The sequence below is a fragment of the Polypterus senegalus genome, chromosome 7 (assembly GCF_016835505.1).
Source record: "Polypterus senegalus isolate Bchr_013 chromosome 7, ASM1683550v1, whole genome shotgun sequence".
Lineage (NCBI taxonomy): Eukaryota > Metazoa > Chordata > Cladistia > Polypteriformes > Polypteridae > Polypterus > Polypterus senegalus.
This window is the reverse complement of record NC_053160.1, coordinates 92,247,007-92,265,328: the sequence shown is the minus strand read 5'-3', so window position 1 is coordinate 92,265,328 and position 18,322 is coordinate 92,247,007. Positions and strand designations below refer to the sequence as shown.

Below are 18,322 nucleotides of genomic sequence, written 5' to 3'. Positions count from 1 at the left end.
ACTTTATTAATGCTAAAGAGTAGAAAAGTGAACACTATTTGTCCTTAAATTCTGAAATAAAACAAAAGCATTTTCAGGCATGGCCAAGATACTATTCAAAACTCTTAATACAAAAAATATAATGATTTAATCTTTAGTCATAACATTTCCAGCCTAACCAGGACCATCTGTCTCCAGTTTAGTAGTCATAAAAAAATTAGGGCAGTTGGTTAATATGCAAGATAAGAAAAGTCTCTTACAGAACTGACTACTGTATTTATAGTTAGACTGTTCAAATGTTTGGATTATTACACCACAGGTAATTAAAAACATAGCAACAAGAATAGAAATTAGGACTATGAAACATAACTAGGTGCCATAGTGGCACAGTGGCAGTACTGCTGCCGCGCAGTTAGGAGACCCGGGTTCGCTTCCCGGGTACTCCCTGCGTGGAGTTTGCACGTTTTACCCGTGTCTGCGCTTGTTTCCTCCCATGGTCCAAAGACATGCAGGTAAGGTGCATTGGCGATTATAAATTGTCCCTAGTGTGTGCTTGGTGTGTATGTGTGTGCCCTGCGATGGGCTGGCGCCCTGCCTGGGGTTTGTTTCCTTTCTTGCGCCCTGTGTTGGCTGGGATTGGCTCCAGCAGACCCCCGTGACCCTGTAGTCAGGATATAGCGGGTTGGATAATGGATGGATGTATGGAAACAAAACTATATTCTTTCCATTCTTAAATTGCTTCACTTGCTTCCAGTTAAACAAAAATATTTAAATTTCCATTTTGAAATAAAAGTTGTAGTTGTTTTATTCCCTACCTTATCTCATACAGCCTATTAATATTCTCAAGTTTATATTATAACCACATGATTGCAGCCTTTTTATAAAATTTTTAGAATTTAGGTTGGGAGCAACCACTGTTGGCATGTTGCCTCACCCACCACACGACAAACCCCCTGGATTGGGACCCGAGTGCAGCTAGTGACACCTCAGTTTTTTACGGTGGCTGGAGTGCCAATCTTGCCACCAACCCCCATATTTTCCCTGTAAATTGGAGTAGCTGCTTGCAGGGCTGGATGCAGATTAATGTCATACCCAGGACAAAGCAATTGCAGATTAAGGGCCTTCCTCAAGGACCCAACAGTGTAGAGTCACTTCTGGCTTAGAATATAGAAGATGCTTAATTTAATGAATGGAGCCCCTATAATTTAAGGTGAAACCTCATGATATAAACATCGTGCAGTTTTATTAAAGCTCCAGATAAGGCTGTTTCAGGGTCTGAAGTGGGTTGGTACTCACCGGTACTGAGTACAGTGGGGACAGGACAGGTTGGTGCACCCAGTTCATTTTTTTAGCTGCATATATGTTGGTACTCAGAACTCCAAGGATAGACTCCCATTCTTCAGTCTATGAAAGTATATCACAGCGTGCAAAACTTTAAAGCAGACCTCCCCGCTCCCCCCACTCTCCGATTAATGAAAGTACTGTATACTGTAACACTTGAAAGTCCAAGTCAGACCCCGGAGCCTGCCCCTCTCCTCTTAATAAAGAAATCAGACTTCTACAGAGAGTACTGGTACTTTCATTTCTCCACTTCAGCCACTGTTTAATAATAGGAAAAACTTCTGTGATTGAATGGTACTAATTTGCACACATTCTCCTGTTCTGTGTAGATGGCGCCACTGCAATCTTAGTCAAGTTATCCTGCCTGATATTGGAATGTGTCATTGCCAGGCCTTGCGTTCCACCAAAATCAATTGTATTTGTCTGCACTGTAGTGCATAATACAATTGGTTGACCAAACGTCCCCCTATTGATTCCCATATATAAGCCCTAATTTAGGTGTGTCAACTTATTCTTAAAAAAACAAAAGTGCATGTTTTCACACATACTGCAATGCCTTTCCAGCTATACTGTATGTGTAATCATCAATCTTATCACCTTTATTCAAAGCAGGAAATACTGACTAATTAGATGCCCTGTGATTTTGAAGCATATGTGAATGCATGGAGTTGAAAGATGGCACTCTTTGAAAAATCATTTCAAGCAAAATATGCAGCCCTCAGGCAGATATTGACTAATGAGGACACTATTTTTGTAAATTATTGCACCCTGGTCAGTGATGCTTTTCATATTAAATTTATATGTTAGATTTTGTGTTTAGAAGCTTTTTCCTTTTTCATTTGAGTCATCCTTGTGATGTAGGTAACATATTGTCTGTAGTACTCTATTCACCTACTATTCACCTACTCTATTCAGACTACAATATATGATCTGAGTTGACTGTGTAGGGCCATCTTTTAGTTCTGTGATGTTCTAAATTATGAGGTTTTGTGTGAGGAAGAAGTATTCATTTGGGAGAAAGATATAGGTGGGCATTCTAATATTGACATTATAGCAGAAATTTCAGAAGATTTAAAAACAATGGGATGGAAAGTATAACTAATTTTAAGTCACCCAACTACACCTCAACTTGCACCCATGCTTAACCCCAACTACCCCCTTACTGCATTGGGTGTAGAGGTGTTTTTATTAGAACAGTGTAGATGAGAACAGGCCATTCAGTGTGACATGCTTCCACTACTGTTTGGGAGCCTCTTGAACCCACCATCATCAATACCGTAACTGAGATGAACAGGGAAAATGAGGGCACTCACAAAGCAAGGGGTAGATGTGAAAAAGTGAACAGTGCCTTTGTTAAAACAATCCAAATCAAAATGTTCAAAGTGTGGTGCAAAATCTCCAATAAATAAATAAATAAAATAAAACAGTGATAATCCACAAGTTTAAAATCAAGACTTATTATGAGAATAAAAATCATTAACACAGTCACTGGGGAAATGCTCCTTCCAATCTTAGACAATCACAGCACAACTCCCTCTTCGTTCATCTGACTCCCCCATTACTTGCTCAGCCAGCAGCCTCTGTCCTCACCAACCCGCTGTGATAACACTCACTGCCCCGGACAATCAGTGGGGACAATCCATCCCTAGTGCACCAATCCCACGATCCTACTGGGCCTACGACCACACAGTCATTCACCACACTGGCTGACTCTCCCTGCTCTCACAGCTCTGATTCTGTTCTTTCTTTTCTTTACTGTTCTCCCTTTCTATCCCATGCAGGCTCCTTTTGTACTGCCAATTTAATTGGGTGCAGGTGCGACATACCACTCCACCCGAAGAGCAATTGAGGCACCCGACCGATCCGCCTGACTCCACACGATAATGCCACCTGCAGTCAGCTAGGTACCCCAATTAACCGCAGAGTGAAGCATGCCTGTGCACACATGCACCCACTTGGAGCCCTGCACACTGTTATTTATTTTTAAGTTGCTCTGCACCACGGACCACTCATCAAATTCAGCCCAACAAAGCATGCAAGTCATATCCACCTAATTCTTCCAAAATAAAGTTGAGTAGTCCTACTGTCTATCACATTAATTGGCAACTTATTCCATGTGTCTATGGTTCTCTATGTGAAGAAAAACTTCCTAATGTTTGTGTGAAATTTACCCCTAACAAGTTCCCAACAGTGTCCCTGTGTTCTTCATGAACTAATTACAAAGTAGAAGTTTTGATGCACTATACTAATTCCCTTCATAATTTAAATTAATAATCTAGTTTTGCTTATTCATTGTTGTTTTTTTATTTGTAGCCATTCTGGAGCACCCTGCACTCACAAAATGCATACCTCCCCCTGTTGGTGTCTGCATTATTATATTAGCATACCAGCTTAGTCAGAGTCTTGTACTGTCCCGCCTGCTTCTCCACAGTATTGTCGCACCTACAGCACCAGTTCCAATTAATGCTATATTATCCCCACTCACTTTCATTGCACAGCTGCAGGTACACTGCCATTCTATTCATAGAGCGGGTCCACTTTACACCAGTTGCTGGATAAGATGGGCTGCAGTGCTAATTATCTTGTTCAGGGTGAAGTAATTATAAAATGAAATGCATGTGGCTACATTAAGAAATTCTTTAAATGATAAGATGGCGGTCTGATGTAGTTTTGCATATATGATAATAAAAGGCATTGCAAGTATTTTTTAAAGTTTAGTGTAGGGTAGGTTCATATACATAAAAAGAACATTCAAGGAGCCCATCTTGTAGTACTAAGAACCAAACCTGGAAGGAGATCCAGGAGACAGAGGAAAATAGTAATTTTTTTCTTTACAGAAAAAATTCTGTGGATAATATAAAAAATCTCTTTATGCATGACAAAGTATCTTTTAAGAAGTGATCTTTATTAAAAATAACACAGGAGTCCAGAGGTTGTCACCACTGTTTTGTAACTTGAGGAATGCAGGGTAATTTCTGGTCAAGCTGCTGTGTTCAGTTTTTATGTTCACCCCAGATCCACATGTTTTTTTCTGTAGGCAACCTGGTTTACTTTTCTGCCATTAACGAGTACAACCAGGAAGTTCAGAAAATAGATCTATTTTTTTAATGGGTTCAAAATGTGAGTCTGTCTTGTTAGGGTGACTTATCTGTTGCGTAAAGCTGAAAAAAATAATTCACTATAGTACTGTAAAGGCTCATAGTCAGGAAAAACTACAAAGCTGTTTCCTAAATGTTTTTCATTTGAACAAACTGGTAGGTAACCTCCATTAAATTTCCAAATATTTCTTAGATCAAGAGCTAGAAAGTAATCAGATTTTACATTTTTTTGTTTCAAACATTTTTTTCTGACAACCTGCAAGTGAAAAGGCTAAAGGAGCAAAATATTAAGCATTCCTTCTTGCTCTATACAATTCAGGGTTATGGGAAACTAGTAACCTATCCAGGCAGTAGTGCATTGTGCAATGAAACAGGAAACAGACCTGAACAGGACAAAAGTCCATTGCGGGGCTTGCACAGACACACTTCGGAGCTTCCAGTTAAGTCAGCCTCACTTTATATGAGATAAAATCCATTGTAAGTGGTTTCAAACAGATGGAAAATCAACACAAAAAAACAACAATAAATAATCAGTATCAGCAACACATAGACCAATAAACGAATATCAGAACCTCACCACAGTAATTGCAAGACTCAGATACCAGATTCATCATTTATGGAGTCCTTGTGGTCTCAATGTTACGTTACTACATACAGAGATCTTGTATGAATTGAGATCTGATGGGGTTCCTTTTGTTAAAGTATCTATTTAGGTCCTAATTCATCTTAATTTATGTTTCTCCAGTTATTGTATAATAATGTTTTCATATCACTACTATTTTTTAACATATACAGTACTTTCATATCATTTTACGTTGCATAGTTTTAATGTTGAAGTTTCCAAATTGCCACCAGTGGCATCAGTATCAGAATCACAGTCCTGACTAATATTCAAGTATCCTAATTATCCTACTTGCATTTCTTAATTTCTAAGATTTTACTGTATATGTATATTTTTTTAAATCTAACAAATGGTAAATTGAACACTTGAATACTACAGTTGACTCTGTGAGTAACACACCAAATCCAAGAAAACCCTTCTGTTCATACCCCAGAGGTTCATCTGAAAAGAAGTCAATTTATTATAACTGATGAGTGTGTCGCTAAGGTCATGTCAGCATGTACTTGATCTTTGCGGCCTACTTTTTTGTGTGCCACATTGCATTACTTCCTATACTGAAGGAAAGATTTTTTTGTTTGATTATTGCTCATGTATATTTGAAATACATTTATAAAAATAATCATAAAGAAAAAATATATAAACTATATGTTATGTATTTAATATGAGGCATTATAATATGCCCAGATGTAAGCTCTAAATAGAGTCTGGTAACCACAACACACAGCAGCAAGTTACAAATATAAAAGTACTCTTTAATAGAATATTATCAAAAAAGTACCAATATAGATAGTCATTTTTACATAGTAGTGCATCTGGTTAAAAAAAGTAAGGTTTTATCTCAATGACACAAAATTTCTGAGCCATTCTGATCATTCTCTCCTAAAATGACAAATGACCCCCCGGACACATTCACAGATTTTGCAGTCATGTGAAAAAACCATTGCTGTTTGTATAAGCCACAGTGTTTTGAATCACTGATCACTGGAATTCCTGTTGTACAGACGGCTCCTTTTACATGTCAAAGTTGCCGTCTGTAAAGGCACATATGGTTGAGAGGGGACAGCCTGTAAATAGAAGGAATGAACAGCATTGCTGAATTCTCATGGCAGCATTATGCCAATGTCAGTGTAATATGAGAGTGTAAATGAAATCCCTTCTATCTGGAGACATCCACAGCAAGATGTGGTATTGCTGCAAGGTAACAAACATATTTAATTGCTCACCTGAGTCCCTGCATTAAGATATTTCAGGCAAGCGTTGTTAGGGCAGGTTGGTTAACATGCATTATGAAGTAAAATGTGACTTTCCCAGGGCTGAAAGAGGCTGGTGCACACAGGAAGACTGATTCAAGGTCTACTAGATTATGGCCCATAGGAAATAACTGCAGGAAATGCTCAATGTGTTTATGTCACATGCAAATGAAGATCAGAAAAGCATCAGCTTTCAAAAGTAAGCAAGCAAGATACAGGCCAATTGAGCCTAAAAGCAGCATAGAGGCTGGGTTTGATTCAAAGATTAAATATTTTTTCATGAAGGGTTTGTATTTCCTTCTTATATTGGATTCCTCCTCAAGTGCTGGTTTCCATCCCCAGTCCCAAAACAAGTAAGCATCCCTGCCTTGCTGTAATTGCGGTAGTGATAGAAACTGTCCACCCATGGGCATGAATTGAATAAGCAGGTTAAAGAAAATGGATGGATGCTAACAGGAAAGAAGATAAACATAACCACAGTTAGCTGATATTGAATAGGTAAGTTTATCCCTCTTAAAATGTGCTTGTTTATTCATATATAAGTCTTTAAATGTTTGGTATATTTATTCTTTTTCTTGGACTATTTCTGTGTTGGGATGGCATGGTGGTACAGTGGTAGTGCTGACTCCTCCCAGTATAGGTATTGTGTGGGTTCTCTCTGGGTGCCTAGAGGAAAAGACATGCAGGTTAGGTGAATTGTTGATGCTAAATTGGCCCTAGTATGTGTTTGGTGTGTGTGGGTATGTGTGTGGACTGAAGCCCTTTCCAGGATTTGTTCCTGCCTTGTACCCTGTGCTGGCTGGAATAGGCTCCCAACCCTGCAACTCCAGTTTGGATCAAGCTAGTTAGAAAATGATAAGAAATACGAGGTGAGATACAAAAATAACTGGACTAGGCTTGGGGCCATCCTGGTAAACCATCTGGAGGTCAGCCGTACATGAATCATAGAACTATACCCTTCCAACATGTATAACAATCGCTACACAATGTCGGATGAAAAAAGCGAACAGGTAGACAAGACAAGACAACGCTCCCGCGCACAATGCTTTTTCCGTAAAGCAGTTTTTGACTGACAAAAACATTCCTGTCCTTTATCATCCTCCCTATTCACCCGATTTAGCTCCTTGTGATTTTTACTTTTTACTTTACATTTTTCTTCAATGGATAAATTGTAGACAGAAATGGCAAGCCTGTTGAAGAGCCTCAAGCAAGAATAATTCCAGCACTGTTTTAATCAATGGAAGATACGTATGGAGCGGTGTAGAGATCGGGAGGGGGAGTATATAGAAGGTGACAATGTTTAGAATGCTGTAATTCATCAATAATTTTTTTTTTTATCAAACTGGTTATTTTTGTGTCTCACCTCGTATTTCTGTCCTGTTTTGGTGAACATAAGATAGCTTCTCAGTGTGCATTCTATTCTAAGCAACTGAATAATTATGAATTACATTCAAGAATGCTAGTTCTTCTTACCCCACTTCACTTTGTATAAACTGTAATGCTATTTCTCCTTAACCTGTTTAGGTTTTCTTTTCCTTTGCATAAACTCTATTCTGAAAAGGTCGATGATGCCACAGACTAACGCCATGCTCCATTTGAAGTAGTAAGTTGGAATTTCCGAGTTCCTAGTCAGAATTTCAACTGGAACACTCCCTTAGCTTGGAATTCCAACTCGGAAACTCTAGGCTTATCTATCAAGTCTGAGTTTGTGCAACTTCAGATCATGACATCAATCCAAAATGGCGATATATACCATGAACTTTAGTGAAAATGTAGTATTATACTGTTTCTTGGACACTTTTGTCTATTTGTGTCTCATTAAATCAGTCCAACATCTATAGTGTTTGGATGCACAAAATACCGTGTAATGCATTGTTATGAACTGTTATTTATTTCAATGGAGCAATCACAACAAATACTTTCCTAGATGCATCCATATTGGTTTTCCAAATGTTTTACTGGAACGTGAAAAACTCTAGTGTGATGTAATTTCCAACTACAGCAACAAACTTCTCAGGTAAATGGAACACAGCACAAGTTCCATCAGATTAGAAATTTATTAATTATTATTCAGAACTACAACTGTTTGAAGTACATGATTCCTTTTCTAAAAAAGGAGGAGTCTGTGAACAGGGCACCATCTTTATAAGTACCTTTTTTAAAACCACACTCCTACATTATAATTTGTCTAAAACAAAATTAATTTCCAAGTAATAATGTACGATTAGGTTTAGCTCTTTATCTTTATTTGCTGTGAGAGAAATAAAGTCACAGTGTTCCCCATTGTGGCTAAATGAAGATCCCAATACCAATTCTGTTCAATTCTGTTTGCAGGTACATATTTGATATTTTTGATGTGTGTATTTAGGGCTCGATGTAAAGAGGGACTAAGGGAATGTTTCTCACTTCTGTTTATGTTCGATAGTTTAGACCTTGGCTATAATATCAATATGCAGCAGGACAGATGAATTTAATATCTGCAGTGAAAGTGCAGAAACAGAAAAGTAAAACATCTGTTGGTAAGAAGGCAAAGTTATTTTTAATGAACAGGATGCATTTTCCTTAGATGGGCGGCAATTGAACCTAACAAACATCGTGTCTTGCAAAACCTGGGTCAAACTGTCATATCACTAAAACCCTAATGAAAATGATAGATTATGTTTAGAAGAAAATAAAAGAGTTAACTGCGAATGAACACATGCTTTACATTCCAGGGTCATGAGGGACTCTGAGTTTATTCAGAAAGTGCAAAGCAGAAACCAACTGTTGATGGAATGTCTTTTAATAGCCACACACAGCCGCACTTATTCACATAACATGAATTACAGTTGCCAGTTGAAGGGATGGATTTTGGGTAGCGGGACACAAACTTACAGAAAAAAAACGCATGGACACAAATAAAATGCATAGACCCTCCACATAATCATTATGTTTGGACTAGAAAGACAAGTTCTATGAAGCTACAAAACCTCCCCGCTCACACTCTGAGTTAAACAGTTATAGCTAATTGATCCCCAAGTATCAGGGTGATACTTACTAAAGCATACCTTATACTCAGCCTTCCTGTAGTTTAGTAACCTTTATTCTTTGTATCTCTTTTCTGAGTAAAACACAGGTCTTCCATAATTTCATTTCACATCAAAGCACTTAGTCAAATATATTTTGAAATAAACAACAGCATTTTGCTTAAATTGAGTGACATCAAAGACAAGAAATTTACAAAATGAATGTTGTGCACTTTCACTTTGTCCGTGTGGTTTGAAGATCCTTTGGATCCACAGAAATTCTATGATGCTATTTTCTTGCAGCAATTTATACCACTCATTGTGCCTTTTCATTACTTCTCCGTTGTGCCTGACATTTATGACGATGACAAAATAAGACTGATATAAATCAATCTTTTGAATTCCGAGAACAGCACTCTTCAGGGGAAATAAATAGTACTGCCATTAGAGTGGTAATGGTGCCTAATTCCACACACATTTCCCAAGTTATTTTCCATCAGAGTTCACATGATTTGAGTGAATCCCTGAGGGGATGTTGCAACTTATGCTCAAAATTAAAAGCTGTTTTACAGAATTTTTCTGTATCTCTTTGTTTATTTATTTTGACATTTTTAGATTTGTATTTATTCTAACAGTTGAATTAGTTACTTAAGTGCGATAAGATTTATTTGTAAAATTTGAATCCTGTTTGTATATTTTCCCTTGAACCTTAGTCCCAAGCTGATTACATTCCTAGTGTTCTTTCTCTTGTCTAAATTGGAAATGCACAGCCATCTCCCCCACCGTTCTGCCTCCATTTCTCTGATTTTCATAATGGATTAGTCTAATCTGCAAAGTCAAAGCACAACAGCAGTCATTTGTGTGAGCCTGAAAAAGTGTGTGGGCGTTCACATATTGTAGTCAGTTGTGGGGGGAGGAAAGGGGAGTTTGGAGGGCAGTGAGGAGGGTGCTGGTATTGAGACGCTGCCACAAGCATAGTATTGTCTTTTACAGTGGAATTTATGGGAAACCATTTTGCTTGCATATGTGTAAATATGTTTGAGGTTTTCCTCATTCATCTTAAAAATCTAAAATGAATTCATGAAAAGAGACCACATAAAAATATCTGTAGGAATAAAGAAGTACAAAATGTGTACACAAGTCTACAAAAGAGGGTACAGTTTGTTTTTCAAAATAGAAAGATTACTTTCCAAATAACATTCATTAGCGTTTTTTTTTTCAATAAATCAATGCTTTCTTCTATTGGGACTCTTCTCCTCATTATAATATTCAAGTCACTATATGACAATTCTTCTGTCTATTGTTAATTTTTATATAGGCAATATTAACCAGTTTCCAGCTCACTAACAACAGCTAGTGATAGTGTTATTATTACAACAGGTATCCTCAGTAAAATTTTAAATAATCAATACACCAAGTTTGAGACATCATATATGTAAGGTATATAGTTAGGCAAATAAAAATTATTGCAGCTCACTGCTGTGAAGTATGGAACTCCTTTTCTGTTTTTTTGTTATTAGACAGAGAAATAGTGCTTACTTGTCTCAATTGTGAACAGTTATTTCAATAAAGCCTAAATAAAACTGAACATTAGTTTAATAATTTAATGTCTGTTGTGGTAGAGTTGAGGTAAAATTAGCAAATAGTGTGTAGTTCCTACAAAGATCCAAGAGGTAACTGTTACAAAGAGAACGGTAAATGGGAACCTGATGATAAGCCTGCAAGGACTTACTTCACTTCACATGGCCTAGCACCTAGAAATGAAAGGGTCCATTGAATCCTGAGACCAAATGCAACCAAAAACCAAAGCCAAAAAAAAACAAAAGCTTAGAAGAAAATGTCACAATAACACAATTTGGCAATCCAATATACAGTATATCAGAAAACCTGGGGCAACTTTCCTGCTTTTCTGTTAAAAGTGACTCCAAATTTCATATACCAGTGTATGCATGCTATAGAGAACTAAGCACATGATTCCTCTCTTCCCATAATATGTGTAATCCTGAAGACCATCTGACATCAGTGCATCACAACAATTATGACAATGGAGAAGGAAAGTCACAAAAACAAAAAGAAGAGAATACAGGGGCTATGCAATATTATTAACATTTTATATATACTTGCTTAATTCGTAGTTTTGTTCATCATTGCATTCAATATTGTGGTTTATTTTTTATTTCAGCCTAATTTGAAGAAATTTATTTTTCTTATCATCTTGTTTTTATTATTTATGCAACACCCTGAGAGGGGGTCACATGACTATTTTGGTTGTTCCTCTGACATCTCTGCAAGTGCTGCTATAAATATGGTGCTGCTCACCACGGTAGCTATTCCTCATTTGATACCCTTTACTATCTTAAAAGAATCTTAGCATTAGTTAGTTTCTTTTCATCTAGGCCCTTGCTCCAGATTTTTGAACTCTCTCTGACTTCCATTTATTTACTACTCATTCCTTTGGTTTAGATTGATCAGTCCTTTTTTGCACAATTCTGGGATGCATGTTTTTTCGCATCTTTCGCTCACAGTTCTTTCAGACTACATGTCTCTTAAAAAGGTGGAAGGAAAGTCACAAATGCTCCATTTCAAGTTTATAATCAGAATACACTAATACACTGTTTATTGCTTAGCTGACATATTTTAATATTTATAAAAAATAATTCACAGCTGTAAATAGCAAACATATGAGTGTAATTTCATTTTAATAAAGTGCTTGTTCATTGGGATCACAGAGTGCCAGCTTATCTTGGTAGCATTGTAAATGTAAGAATGATTCCTAACTGGTACACCATTTCAGTAAAGGGTACACTGTCATAAAAACTTATGAACAATTGACCTACTCTGTGGTGCCAAGAAACCTGAGAGCACTTCAGTAAGCTGTTGGGATAAGAGACTCCAAATATGAAGAGTTTCATCATCAAACGCACTAAACAACTCATTCTTATTTTTAAAGCTATTATGTATAAATTCATCAGTTGTGAGTCTGATGCTCAACTGAAATAATATTTTAGACAAAAATAATAAATCACACTGTAAAACATGTTAAGATATTCAAAACAGCCTTTCTTTTTACAGTAATATACTTTCATCCAATCAGCACCTTGCAAACATTATTATTACTTACTAGCTGTGTAAGCCCGTTCCGTAAAAAGCCCAGGGTCCTAGAAACTATTGAAATCGTCACAAAAGAAAATTGTAATGTAGAGTTGTCAGGTAATTGAAAGGAATTACTCTGGGCATCAGTCTCCTAGGAGGTTTCGTGCTCACATAATTTGTGCTTTACCAGCTAAGCAACGGTCTTTCTTCGGAGGTTTCATTTTGCCGACATGCTCACCTCAATTGTGTATTGGCGGTGGAAGGAAAAGTAAAAGGGGTAACGCTTTGCTGATGTGCTTGTCACGCTTCTATAATAGCGGATAGGCAAGTGAGTCTCAGTGTGAGGTTTGCCTGACAGTAACGTTATCCGAGTGTTGTATTTACAGTACCTTTATTAAATTATTTATTGATTGTGATTTAACAAATACTGCACCTATAATCAGATTTGAGTCTGCAAATCTGCAAAACAATATCATTTATATCTAGAATATGTAAACTGATTATTACTTTTTTTTTCTTTGAGTTGGACTATTAACGTAATTGACTGTTAATAATGGACATTTGCAAAGATAAGAGAAATTTCATCCTTAGGTTTTACCACATACATCATATAAGCTTCAAATTCTAATCTGGTCACTGCCTACTTGAAGTTAGTAAATAATAAATAATAATAGTAAATAATGGTTGCTAGCCTTTCCAATAGTGTGCTGGTACCTCGTCCAAGGTTGCTTCATGTCTTGCACCTGAACACCCAGAACAGGCTTAAGCTGTTGATGGCACTACAGGTTGTGTAATCAAATTAATTAATGAATGTATTGTTGAAAGGATTAAACACATTAATATGATAGTGTACTAAAAATATATAAATTATTAACTTTGAGGAGATCAAAGATAACATGGAATGAAAATGGTATTTCTGATGTGCTAATCCAAATCTTCTATAAAGACTATCAGTGATTGATTAATAAGTCTAACAGTGTCTGTTTTGGTCTATGAGTAGATCAAGCAAGTTGGAAATTTAAATACATTGTAACATTCAAAAATATGTAGATACAATATGAAAAACTTTGAAATCCATGCACAAATGTAATCATTTGTTCTCTTTGCATTTTGTAAATCATTTTTCTGTATGTCACTTATTCTCTTATTTAACATCCACATTTTCATTTTATGATGAGTAATGAGAAACTTATTTTTTGCTACCAGTGACTGCTAATTTCTTTTAAATATTGCCAGTCAAATGAACGTGTGCAGTACTATATTAAATATAAATAAATAGTATAAGCTTCAGATTTTAGATACAGTGTATAAGTTTAGTTATTCACCTTGTTGTATTTTAAAATGTAAGCCTGATTGTCTTTTTTGTTTAGATGCTTCTTGCTGTTAGTTTTGGAATTGTGGCTTATGACACTGTTTACTAAATCCAGCTATATCTTTTGGACAGTTAACCTAACCTCTGCCACTCTAGGGAAGAATAAGTCAATGACCTAAGGACGGAAAAGTATCATTATTTTTTATTTTCCTTCTAGCTAGATCATGATATATAGAGGGCAATTTTAACTTCTATATGTGGTAAATACATTCTGTCTGAAAATAAAATTGGCAATTTGCAACTTTATAAACTCCACCCTGGATTATGGGGAGAAGAACCCTATTAGAACTGGCTGATGATAGCCAGTGTAGTACTAGGGCCACTGCTGTTTTTAATATATATAAATGATTTGTATAAGAATATAAATAACAAGCTGATTAAGTTTGCAGATGTTACCAAGCTAGGGGAATTTGGCAGATAATCTAGAATCCATTGAATCGTTACAAAGGAACTTGGACAGCATACAGGCTTGGGCAGATTTATGGCAGATAACATTTAATGGAAGTAAATGTAAAGTATTATGTATAGAAAGTAAAAACATTAGGTTTAAATGTACAATGAGAAGTCTGAATATTGAAAGTACATTTTATGAGAAGGATTTAGGAGTCATAGAGGACTCGTCACAATCAACTGCCAGACAGGATTCAGAAGCCATTAAGAAGGCTAGAGAACAAAACTGCATATACATAGTATTCCAGGTGAGGTCTAACCAGTGTATTATAAAGCTTAAGCATAACCTCCTTGGACTTGTACTCTACACATTAAGATATATAACTTAACATTGTGTTAGCCTTCTTAATGGCTTCTGAACACTGTCTAATTCAGTTTACTGTGACTCCTAGACCCTTCTCATAAGATGTACTTTAAATTTTCAGACTTTTCAAGCAATCCAGAGTTCAGGTGCTAGATGGGGATGTGGAAAAAGCTAACGCCTTGAACCCATTTTTTAAAAGATTTTCTCTCCCACTGTCATTACCAGTCCCTCCACACCATCCCTACTACGTCAACAACCTCTACCACATCTGTTGGAATGGCCAGTGACAAGTCCACCTCTGGCTATCAGTGTAGACTGTCCAAAACTGAAGACCAAGTAAGGAGGCAACTGAGGAAGCTACCCACAGGAAAAGCTGTGGGACAAGATGGAATCAGTCCTTGAGTTCTTAAGGCCTGTGCTGACTAACTTTGTGGTGTCCTCTGTCCCCTGTTCAGTCTGTCCCTAAGGCTTCAGAACGTGCCATGTCTGTGGAAAACATCTCGTATTGTTCCTGTTCCAAAGAAAATAGGCACCTCTTTACCTAATAAATATAGAACAGTGGCACTTAGGTCTCACACCATGAAGACCTTTGAGAGACTTGTCCTGAACTATATGAATCTGGACTCAATGCAGTTTGCCAATTGGACAGAGATTGGAATGAAGGATGCAATTATGTATCTGCTCCACAAGGCTTATTCTCAACTGGGCAAAGCTGACAGCACTGTGAGAATTATGTTTTTTGGTTTCCCTGGCACCTTCAATGCCATCCATGTTAAGGAGTAAACTCAGAGATATGCAGGTGGATAAGTCTATGGTGTCCTTGGTTAGGGACTGTCGGTCGGGCAGACTGCAGTTTGTGACACTCAAGTACTGTAGTTTTTGATACAGATATGAGGGACACAGGAGCATCACAAGGAATAGTCCTGTCTCCTTTTCTCTTTACTCTGCACACCTCTATGTAAATATACTATACTACTATAAATATAACACCAGGTCATGTCACTTGCAGAAAGTCTCAGTTGAAAAAGTGTGTTTCTTGGTGCAAAGAGAATTGTCTGAATCTTAATATCAGCCAAACCAAGGAACTGGTTATTGACTTTTTCCTACACCAAAGAGAGTGTATGTCCAGTCATACAAGTATTTGTCCACATGCATGAAAGGTGCATTGGTCTCAGAACACAGATGTGTATATATATATATATACATATATACACATATATAACAAACCTCCGATGAAGAACAAAAACCTTGGACGATGTTTTCGCTTGCGGGTCACAGGGGCCCCCTCTGGAGCCAAGCCTGGAGGTGAGGCTCGATGGCGAGCGCCTGGTGGCCGGGCCTGCACCCATGGGGCTCGGCCGGGCACTGCCCGAAGAGGTAACGTGGGTCATCCTTCCCATGGGCTCACGACCTATGGGAGGAGCCAAGGAGGTTGGGTGCAGTGTGAGTTGGGTGGTGGCCGAAGGCGGGGACCTTGGCGGTCTGATCCTCGGCTACAGAAACTGGCTCTTGGGACGTGGAATGTCACCTCTCTGAAAGGGAAGGAGCCTGAGCTAGCGCAGGTCAGAGGTTCCGGCTAGATATAGTCGCACTCACCTCGACGCACAGCTTGGACTCTGGAACCAATCTCCTTTGAGAGGGGCTGGACTCTCTACCACTCTGGAGTTGTCCCCGGTTAGAGGCGCCGAGCAGGTGTGGGCATACTTATTGCCCCCTGACTTGGAGCCTGTGCATTGGGGTTTACCCCGGTGGACAAGAGGGTGGCCTCCCTCCGCCTTGGGTGGGGAAGGGTCCTGACTGTTGTTTGTGCGTATGCCCGAACAGCAGTTTGGAGTATCCACCCTTTTGGAGTCTCTGAGGGGTTGCTAGAGGGCATACCTTCTGGGATTCCCTCGCTTTGCTGGGAGACTTCAATGCTCACGGGCAATGACAGTGAGACCTGGAAGGGCGTGATTGGGAGGAATGGCCCCCCCGATCTGAACCCGAGCGGTGTTTTGTTATTGGACTTCTGTGCTCACGGATTGTCCATAACGAACACCATGTTCAAGCATAAGGGTGTTCATATGTACACTTGGCACCATTGACTTTGTGGTCGTGTTGTCGGACTTGCGGCCATATGTCTTGGATACTCGGGTGAAGAGAGGAGTGGAGCTGTCAACTGATCACCACCTGGTGGTGAGTTGGCTTCGATGGTGGGGGAAGATGCCGGTCAGACCAGGTAGGCCCAAACGTGTTGTGAGGGTCTGCTGGGAACGGCTGGCAGAGTCCCCTGTCAGAAGTAGCTTCAACTCCCACCTCCGCAGAACTTCAACCACGCCCCGAGGGAGGTGGGGACATTGAGTCCAATGGGCCATGTTCCGTGCCTCTATTGTTGAGGCGGCTGACCGGAGCTGTGGCCGCAAGGTGGTCGGTGCCTGTCGTGGCGGCAATCCCCAACCCGCTGGTGGACACCGCGTGAGGGATGCTGTCAAGCTGAAGAAGGAGTCCTATAGGACTTTTTGTCCTGTGGGTCTCTGGAGGCAGCTGATAGGTACCGCAGGCCAAGCGAACGTGGCTCGGTTGTTGCTGAGGCAAAACTCGGGCATGGGAGGAGTTTGGAGAGGCCATGGAGAACGACTTCGGACGGCTTCAGGAGATTCTGGTCCACCGTCCGCGCCTCAGGAGGGGAAGCAGTGCAGTGTCAACACCGTATATGGTGGGGATGGTGCCTGCTGACCTCACTCGGACGCTAGGGTCGGTGGGGGAGTACTTCAAGACCTCCTCAATCCCACTAACATGCCTTCCATGAGGAAGCAGAGCCTGGGGACTCTGAGGTGGGCTCTCCCATCTCTGGGACTGAAGTCACCGAGGTGGTCAAAAAACTCCTTGGTGGCAGGGCCCCGGGGGGTGGATGAGATATGCTGAGTTCCTTAAGGCTCTGGATGTTGTAGGACTGTCTTGGTTGACACGCCTCTGCAACATCGCATGGACATCGGGACAGTGCCTCTGGATTGGCAGACCGGGTGGTGGTCCCCTCTTTAAAAGGGGACCGGAGGGTGTGTTCCAACTATAGAGGGATCACACTCCTCAGCCTCCCTGGAAAAGTCTATTGGGGTTCTGGAGAGGAGGGTCCGCCGGATAGTCGAACCTCGGATTCAGGAGGAACAGTGTGGTTTTCGCCCTGGTCGCGAACAGTGGACCAGCTCTTCACCCTTAGCAGAGTCCTGGAGGGTGCATGGGAGTTTGCCCACCAGTCTACATGTGTTTTGTGGACTTGGAAAAGGCATTCGACCGTGTCCCTCGGGAATCCTGTGGGGGTGCTCGGGAGTATGGGGTACCGGACCCCTGATAAGAGCTGTTCGGTCCTGTACAACCGTGTCAGAGCTTGGTCCGCATTGCCGCAGTAAGTCGAGCCCGCTTCCAGTGAGAGTTGGACTCCGCCAGGGCTGCCCTTTGTCACCATTCTGTTCATAACTTTTATGGACAGAATTTCTAGGCGCAGCCAGGGTGTTGAAGGGGTCCGGTTTGGTGGACTCAGGATTGGGTCACTGCTTTTGCAGATGATGTTGTCCTGTTTGCTTCATCAGGCCGTGATCTTCAGCTCTCTGGATCGGTTCGCAGCTGAGTGTGAAGCGGCTGGGATGAGAATCAGCACCTCCAAATCCGAGACATGGTCCTCAGCCGAAAAGGGTGGAGTGCCCTCTCAGGGTTGGGGAGAGATCCTGCCCCAAGTGGAGGAGTTCAAGTATCTCGGGTCTTGTTCACGAGTGAGGGAAGAATGGACGTGAGATGACAGGCGGATCGGTGTGGCATCCGCAGTGATGCGGGC

At 39.8% G+C, this 18,322-nt stretch overlaps 1 long non-coding RNA gene across 1 annotated transcript in view; it reads left to right on the top strand.

The window, feature by feature from the left end:
- The first annotated feature begins 6,531 nt into the window (after positions 1-6,531).
- LOC120532164 overlaps positions 6,532-18,322 on the top strand; it is a 128,039-nt gene continuing 116,248 nt past the window's right edge. Inside the window, exon 1 of the long non-coding RNA XR_005634229.1 lies at positions 6,532-6,788. This is a non-coding gene — a long non-coding RNA (uncharacterized LOC120532164). The remainder of the gene's footprint in view (positions 6,789-18,322) is intronic.